Here is a 9,001-nt window from a genome sequence, read left to right on the forward strand (position 1 = left end):
CAGTAAATGCAGGAAAGCGAAGTTTTATCAGTTTCATAGCAAACTGGTTGAATATTTGTTTTCCAAAACTAGACCACCTGGTTGAAACCCTGGCTCTGCTGTTTGCCAGCCATACTTCAGTCTCCTCACTGTAGATGTGGGTTGATCCTGGAGCCCAGTTCACAGAGTTTTGTAAGGATTGGGTGAATTCATAAACGCAGAGTGTGTAGAGTAGAACCTGGCATGTAGTATACCTACACTAATTGTTCCTAATTACTCTAGCTGAGTTGAGGCCTATTGATTCAGCTTCCTGATGTATTGCAAGCTCTCTCTTCCCATTCCAGCATCCATGGTCCTAAGTTAGGTCCTGGCCATGTCTAGTCTGCCATTTTGCAATGTCCTTCCAACTGCTCTCTTTATCCTGATTCTTACCCCTTCCATTGTGTCTGCCACACAGCATCCAGAACGAGCTTTCTAAAGCCCATCTCATCCTGTCATTCCTCTGCGTAAAACCTTCCAAAGGCCCCTATAGCTTCCAGGAGAGAGTCTGAGCTCTTGAGCACAGCATGTGGGGTCTGCCTTGATCTGAGCTCAGCCAGCTATGGGCTTCATTGCTCAGTGCTTTCCTCTTTCTCCCTTCTGCTTCAGACAAAGGAAGCATAGCCTGATCCTAAGTATGCTACACTTTTCATCCTCTCTGCCATCGGTCATAATGCTTACTCTGCCTCAAATGCCCTTCAGCCCTCTTTGAGGCAAACTGCTCAGGGATATTCTTCAAGACCCAGCCAAAGGAGTCTTTTTTCTGCCCCTTCCCCCCAAGTCCCAGGTAGAACTGTTCTCTCCCTTCTTTATGACCCGTGTCATTCCTTGTAGAGCACGCTTCCTCTATAGTTCAGGGTACACACATGTTCACGAGTCTATGGAAGACACTGCAAGTTATGCTCCCAATATCTGTGCTCATCTTCTGTAGTATAAGTCCATTTTCCAGACTTCTCTGTAGAGAGATAGGGTTCTAAATGCCAATTAAATTCCACGAATAGATGCACATATGTAAGATTTGGAAAAGTAGAAAAGAAACAAAGAAAATCTGGCTGTTTTAGATATTTTCTGCTGGCGAGCAGAGTTGTGCAGATATGACATTATTCTGCATTGTATTCCAGGAACTAGTCAACAGTGTCATGATTATCCAGAGTCAGTCTGAACAGTAGCACAACAACTTCCCAGTGCTGCCTTTCTGAATCCCTAGATTAAAAGTAAGTGATCTGTTACAGATTCTAGAATCTAGAACTCACTATTCAATTTGGATCCTCCTGATTTCCACCTTCCTGATGGGGCAGCGGCAACAGGTCCCTCCGGAAGTCATTGCTGGAGCCTACAACCTACTCCTTCAGAAACTTGCTATGATTTTATTAGCATCTAATCCATATTAAAATCGTTTCTGCTTGAAATATCTAGAATGGCTCCCATTTCTTGAATTGAGCACTGAATGATAGTGTCTATCTCCCTCACCCTGCTGAGAGCTGCTATTAGTAGGCTAAGACCATGTCTTATTCATCCTTGCTAAGAGAGGCTTCTGGAAAATGAACCCCTTAAAAAAGTAGGTGGAGCCCCTAATCTGAGGTGGAGAGAGGCTTGATTGCTGGGGCGCTGAGGCAGGTCATTTCTTTGTGTTCACCAAGTGAGCTTTGAGGGAAAAGTGCTCTCAGACCAGCCAACCAACAAACACGTCGCCACCACTCCAGTAACAAAGAATGGGGTTTGAAGAGCGGTGCCAGCTTTGAAATAGGAGACTCGGGCCCTACTTCTCACCGTGGGATGGTACTCTTCTCCACAGAGACCCCTGGGCCCTGAGGAGGCCCACAGAGAGGCCACGAGAGATTGAAGGGTAAGAGACTGGGTAGTTCCAACCAGCTGGCTTGTCAGAATGCTTCAGGAAAAGTGTAAAGAATGGAGAAAACAAGTACTGGTTGGCACTCCCTCAGGGCCTCAGGCACAGTGTGGCTGGAGACTAGAGGGGATGGCTATGTGAGGTACAGATGTGTGGAATGAAGGGCCTCGTCAATGCAAAAATCTTAAAAAGTATACAGTGGGAAACCTGTGAGCTTTGGAAATCGGACCAAATCATGATCAAACCCACGTCTGTTGCTAATTTCTGGGGCCTGAGACAAATTCTTTAAACATCATGAGCCTCTGTCCCCTTGCTCTGTCCCCTTAAACTGGAGATTAAAACCTATCTCAAAGCATCAGCCGCCCCACACAGGGAGGGCCTGCCACAGGGTCAGCTCTCCACAAGCTCCTTCAGATCCTCTGTTTCCTGCCACCCCTTAAACCTGGCCTTGTTTTCTTTCTATTGTTAACACTTTGCTCTACAAAATCATTAATTTCGTGTTTTGTTTTCTAATTATGGGGCCTGAAGGTAAGGTAATGAGGTTTGTGAGAAGGGTGATTTCTCAATCCATTCATTTTGTTTGAAGAGGCAGAGGGCAGGAAATCAGATTCCCGGAAGTTTTTTGATTGCAGAGAGGATGGGAGGTAGGAGGGAGCCTTTCCAGGAAGACTGCTCCTGCCAGCTGGGGAGAGAGTGCAGAACTTGGCCTTGACTTCCCTGTGTAATCATGTTGTCCATGCTCATCAGTGGGGCTATTAGCATTTGAGTCTAAGCCAGTCTTCCTGTGGCATCCCGGAGGACTCTGGGTTTAATGCAATGTCTCCTTCCACATGCCCTTTGTAATCTACCTCAGGTTTATTGCTATGCATTTCTTCACCAAAAGGACCAGAAGTTTTCCACTTAGTGAGAGAGATGGCTATCTCAGATATGTATGTCACCAGCCTTTCATCAAGATACGTCACCTTTCCTTGGGGTAGAGAATACCATAAGTTCTTTAGGAAAGGCATAGACCCTGAAACACTGGAAAGGCTGTGGATCTTTTTGATGAGTCTTTGACATTCCATGTGCCCCTCAGCATCCCCTACCAAGCCAGCAGTTAGGTTCCTCAAGGGCAGGTAAGACTAAGGGAACAGACCTCACAAGAATTGATCTATTCCCTGGGACGATGGTAGTGATGAGCCTCCTTACACAGACAGCAACCACAGGGGAACCTAGACAGAAGCCTGTTTGGGAGTAGCAGTCAGAATTCAGGAGGAAATTGCCGTGAGTGGGCACCTATTAGATGTCCAACATCCCGGCAGGGGATTTTGTAGCTCCTGCAGACTGGACATGAAGCAGTTAAACTGGCCTATTCTGAGCTCTTCTGCAGCCAGCGGGAATATTTGATGTTCCTACACAGGAAGAATGTCCTAGAGTGAATAATTCCCACACAGCAGGGGAGACTTTTTGCAGGTTGAGCCCCGCCTGGAAGATGCTCTTTTCTTGTCACAGAGCCAGGGGCAATAGCTGTGGGCCTCTCTCCTGCCCTGCCCTCCCCCATGCCCTCCCCCCGCCCCAAGAGCACAGCACAAGCAGCTCAACTCTGGTGGAGACTGATGCTCACAGTGCAGGGTAGAGATCCACAGGGCTCCTTCTGTGCTATGTGGACAATGGAGGAAAACAAATCCCCTCATTAGATGTTGATGACTGTGCCTATAAGCCCCTGCACAGAGAGACTGGGAATTCTCTGCCATTGCTTTAAAATATAACCCACATGGAAGTGACCATGGTTTTGTCTACCAGAGCAGGATGTAGACAGAGAGAGACCCAGAAAGGCCTGAGGGCCGTGTAAAAACAGGATGACCAAGAAGAGGAGCCTGGGTTCCCTGCTCCCTGGTGAGTGACTAGTACCATAGCGGGTATTGGGGTATGACATCAGACGTGTGTGAATGATCTACCTCTTTGCAAACTGTGTATATTATGCACACAGAAGGGAAGGAGAAAGAAAGAAAAAAGGGAAATAAACAAGACGCCACTCCGCTATCCTTCTACAGGGATATCTGGCCTTGAGGGTATTCTAATAATTCTTACAATCAAAATTCTCATAAGTAGTCTCCTTTTTAGTACATGGCCGTAACAAGGGTTCTTCCCATTGTTTCATGCCACTCATTTACGAAGAGTGTTTTTTTCATTGTCTGTAGAAACAGCAGGAGATAGGGTCACTAGGTTCGTGTTACAGACAAATGAACTGGTGTTCAGGAGCATGAGTTGCACTGCCCAAGGCAACTTGACTTACCAAAGAGCAGAGCTAAAATGCAAGTGCAAATAGACCTGATTATTTCTAAACCTGTGCCCTATCTACTAAACCATGTTCATCTCCTTCGTCTGTGTTCTAATCTGTCGAATGTCTTCTTAGAGAAAGAAGAAGCTGACTCCAAGGGAAGAAATAGGACCAAACAAAACAAAACAAAGCCTAAATAAATATAAAGAATTCAATAAAAATAAAAGGAATAAAATATTTATCAATAGAGGCATTTTGACAGAGAGGAGATATAGATGGCAAATAAGCACATGAAAAGATTTTCAACATCATTAATTATTAGAAAATACCAGTTAAACCCACCATGGAAAAACTTCTGCATGACAACTAGAATGGCTACAATTAAAAAGATCGATCATATCAAGAGTTGATGATATAGAGCAACTGGAACTCTCAAATATTGCTGGGGAGAATGTAAAATAATACTACTGCTTTGAAAAACTTCTGGACAGTAATTAAAAAGTAGAACTTCCACCTACATTCCATCTGCCTTTGCACCCCAAGATATTTATTGAAATCAAAGTGTATGTTCACACAAAGACTTGAACATGACTATTCACAGTAGTTATACTTACCCTGTTTTGTGTACTATGACACATAGTATCCATACAATGAAATAATAGTTAGAAACTAAAAAGGACAAATGATTGACATACTCTAAATCATGAATCTCACAATTTTGCTGAATGAAAGAAGGCAGACAGAAAAAATACATACTGTAAATTCTGACTGCAGGCAAGTCCAAAAAATGCAAACCATTCCATAATGACAGAAAGCATAACAGTGGTTGCCTGGGGGTGGGGAAGAGAGGAAGAGGAGACTGATTACAAAGAGATATGAGGAAAACTGGAGGAGGAAATGATTACTCCGTTCCTTATTTGAATTGCAGTGATGTTTTCATGAGTGTAAACATATCTCAAAACTTGTTGATTTGTACTGGTTATTGTATGTCAACTGAACCTCAAAAAAATCAGTGCCAAGAAGATGCAGAGGTAGGAGATGGGGGGTGGGGAGCAAAATCCAGGAAGGTAAGTAACCTAAAAATAAATGTAATGGTGAGGAACCCAAGCCATATATCCAAATATCAGCTCAACTCTAAACAAGGCACTTAACTACCCCCTCTAAAATGCAGATAATAATCGTACCTACTTCATAGGTTGTTGGGACACTTAAATGAGTCATGCACATAAACCCCGAGACCACTGCCTGGCATTTAGTGAGGATTTAATAAGCATTAGCTATTATTATTGCAGAAATCATCTCATTTCATCCAAACCCTTTCCAGCTGATAAATTCAGAGGTGAAATGCCAGGCCAGTGATTTCCAAGCTCAGCTTTTCTGGTGAATGCAAATTCCTCCTCTTGAACATAGCTCCCTGTGGTTCCTTGAGATTTTGCAAACTAAAAGCTAAATAATGTACTTAATTGCCTCATATACTCATTACTCAAAGGTCAGGCAAATAAAGGATAGCAAGACTCACCTAGTGAGGGTGGGAGAAGCAATAAGACGCTCAATGGGCTGGAGCATCATTTGGATTCTGTTGCGCCACTCACTCTCATGGATATCTGTTTGTTCCTTGAACCAGTCATTCTAGATGTCCTGGGTTCTACCGACTAGAACAGTGTTAATCCACATTGAAATTGGAAGTAGAATTGAGGGGTTCCAGGATAGGGGGCTGTACCACCTTGGTAGTTCATTTCTGTTCGAGTCATGAACATGGACTCAGAGTTGCTTTCAGGGTTGAACACTGGCCTCTGTTTATTAGGCTTGAGCATTTCTTACAGGACAACTTTTAAGTCCTTTCTTAGCCCAGCCTGTTAATTGTACAAGGTTAGAGCAGGGAGGATGCAGGAGAGACTCAGTTGCTGGTACTGAACACCAGAGATCTTTCTAAAATTGCACTTTGCATTTGGACCTCACTTTGGTAGCATGGATTTCCCCCAACTTGGGGGACAATGCACATAGGTCTAAATCTTCACTTATTGGCCTCTGCCTTTGAGTTTGAAGAATAATCTTCTGGAGCTGTAAGGCAAACCTCCTTTTTCCTAACACTATGGTTCCTCTCTCCACACCACTGCTCCCCCAGATGTGCATTTCCTACTTTCCCAGACAGAGAGGCACAGGTGAGCTACTCAGAAACATCTCGGGCCATCAGGCCTCCTGGGTTCTTCTAAATCCTCCCAGTACCCAGTAGGCTGATTGGTGCACAATTTAAGGCTGTATTCTTAAGGCACCTGATTATCTGATTCCACAGGTTCAAATTGCTAACTACAGATAGAAAGAAATTAATTCTCCAAACAAAGCTGTAAACCTGCCCAGTTCTTCTCTATGTGCTATCAGATAGGCCCAAATCACTAACGTACTAGAAGAAGGTAGCCACATGTAGCAATACTTGGACATTTTTCTAACAGTCCTCCTAAAGTTCCTAATTTGTGGGCAATGGTCTGAGTTCTCACAGTCAACTGATAATTTTTTAACCAACTGTTTTCCTACCACCGAGCGAGGATTGCTGATATCCCAGCCCTTTATGTCAGAGTCCTTACAACTCCGTGCTCTTTCCCAACTCAGCTTCACATTTAGGGATGTGCCCGTTGCAACATCTCCCTCCCTGTGCCCATTCCTGTAGCTAGCTGTTGACACTCTTTTGGTTAGCAGTGACAAAGATCCATCTCAGACAAGCTTAGGCAAAGAGATGCTTCTTAGAAGGATATGGGAGATCCCACATGATTGTAGGGGGAAAGTGTAAGACTTTTGAGTGCAGTGACCTGACCAGCTCTGTCCACTGCTTAAGGCCCCATGCCTGTTGAATGTTGAATGAATAAGAGACCAAACAGCACCAAGGACAGAGTTACCACCTGGCCATGACAATAGCTGAAACCAGACCTTGAGAGGAGAGTTTATAACAGACAGCTTGGGGCTAGTTCCCCAGTCCATTTATTCAGAACATCCCTGCCCTATCATCTCCATGGTGTACAGGGACTGTCCCCAGGAAGCCTGGTTCTTACTCAGCCCTCTTTCCTCCAGGGAAAGGTTGAGTGTTCCAGCAGTGAGTGCTGAGTGTGGTCAGTCACAACCGCCCTCTGACAAGTGCTAAATGGGCCCTGGGATTCAGTCCCTTTTCCAGTGGTTGAACTGGTTTTGTGTAAACGCAGGTGCTGGTGGAGGACAGTGAGAGAGACAGTGGGGAGAAGGAAAGGGGAGACAGAAAGAAGGAGGAAGAGGGGAAGAAGATGGGAAGGGAGAGGAGGGGAGGGGGAGAGGAAAGCAGATATTATGAAAGAGAAACAGAGAGCCAAATGCATTTGAGGTCCTGGTCCCAGACCAACTGTCAGTCTCAGTGGAATGCCTATACTTCGGTTCCATGAGATACTCCTTATTCCTGTAACAGTTTGCCTTCATTCATATAAGCTAGTTCAATTTCCTTTCTGACACTTTCATTTTTTGGTTTTTTTTTTTTTTTTTAAGATTTTATTTATTTATTTGCCAGAGAGAGAGCGAGAGGAAGAGAGAGAGAGAGCACAAGTGCACAGCCAGGAAGAGCAGAAGGCAGAGGGGGAGCCTGATGAGGGACTTTATCCCCGAGACCCCGGGATCATGACCTGAGCCGAAGGCAGACACTTAACCGACTGAGCCACCCAGGTGTCCCCCTTGCTGACACTTTCAACCAACAGATATCTCCCACTGATAAAAATATGGACACTGAGAGTTCCAGAAGTAGACAGATGAGCCTGTCTGTGAGCAGATAGACAATAAGTACCATGGATTTTACTACTACCTCACTCCTGAAAAGTACAGCAAATCTGACAGAAATGCTTTTGACTACAGATAACAGAATGAAACTAATAAAAGCTTCAGAGAGACAGAAGGGAGACAGGCAGCTCCCAGGTCTGTTAAAATCCCTGACAGTGTCACCAAGAATTCAGCCATCCCCAGCTTCCTGGTTTTCTATCTTGGTGCTTTTGATCATAAAATGCCACCATAGCTCTTGGCATCCTGACCATTCAGTGGCAAACCGCAAGGGATATGCTTGTCCCCCATTGTATGACAGGCCTGGTTACTTCCTGTCCCACTACCGGCCTCCTTTAAGGCCCATTCTGTAAGCAACCGCGATTTTATGAGAGAAGCCCAGGATGGAGGTGAAAATCTGGGATTGAATCTTGTTTCTCCTTATCCCTCGTTTTACCTTGGAAGAGTCACTGAAGCTTTCTGCTTCTCAATTTCCAACAAAGAGGAAAATAGTTATCCTTAGTAGTTACAAAAAGCAAATGAGATAACATATATAAACGCACCTCGTTTAATACCTTAGAACTTACAAGTTTCTCAAAGAAAGAATCTTCCTTTCTTCCTTCCTGCATATCCTAGTTCCCCGAGGGGAGAAAGTACAAGAAAGTCAGCTCAGAAGAACCATGTGCATTGCAATCACAGATGTTATTTTAAGTCCTGGCTCTGCCATTATTAATTATCTGACTTCGGCAAATTAATTCTCCTTACTCACTGGCGAATATTTATTGGGTACTTACTACATGCCAGACACTATCCTGCCTGCTGGGGATACTTGAATGAATAAGAAAGACACAGTTCCTGCTCTTTAAAGCTTATATTCTAATTTGCTCATTTGTTAGGTAGAAGTAATAATACTTTTCCTTCTATTATTGCTGTAAGGGAAACAATTCATGAAGAATGTCCAATGAACAGTAGATGATCAATAAGCGCTGATTCTCTTCCCTCCTTCCCTTTCTTAGGCATGATAGGATGCTGGAAAAGGTATTGGGTTGGATGTCAGAAACTTGGCATTCTCTCCAAGCCCTGCTGTTCACTAGCTGTGTGATCTCAGG

This window comes from Lontra canadensis, unplaced genomic scaffold (assembly GCF_010015895.1).
Source record: "Lontra canadensis isolate GAN:19392208 unplaced genomic scaffold, GSC_riverotter_1.0 scaffold109, whole genome shotgun sequence".
NCBI classification, from domain to species: Eukaryota; Metazoa; Chordata; class Mammalia; order Carnivora; family Mustelidae; genus Lontra; species Lontra canadensis.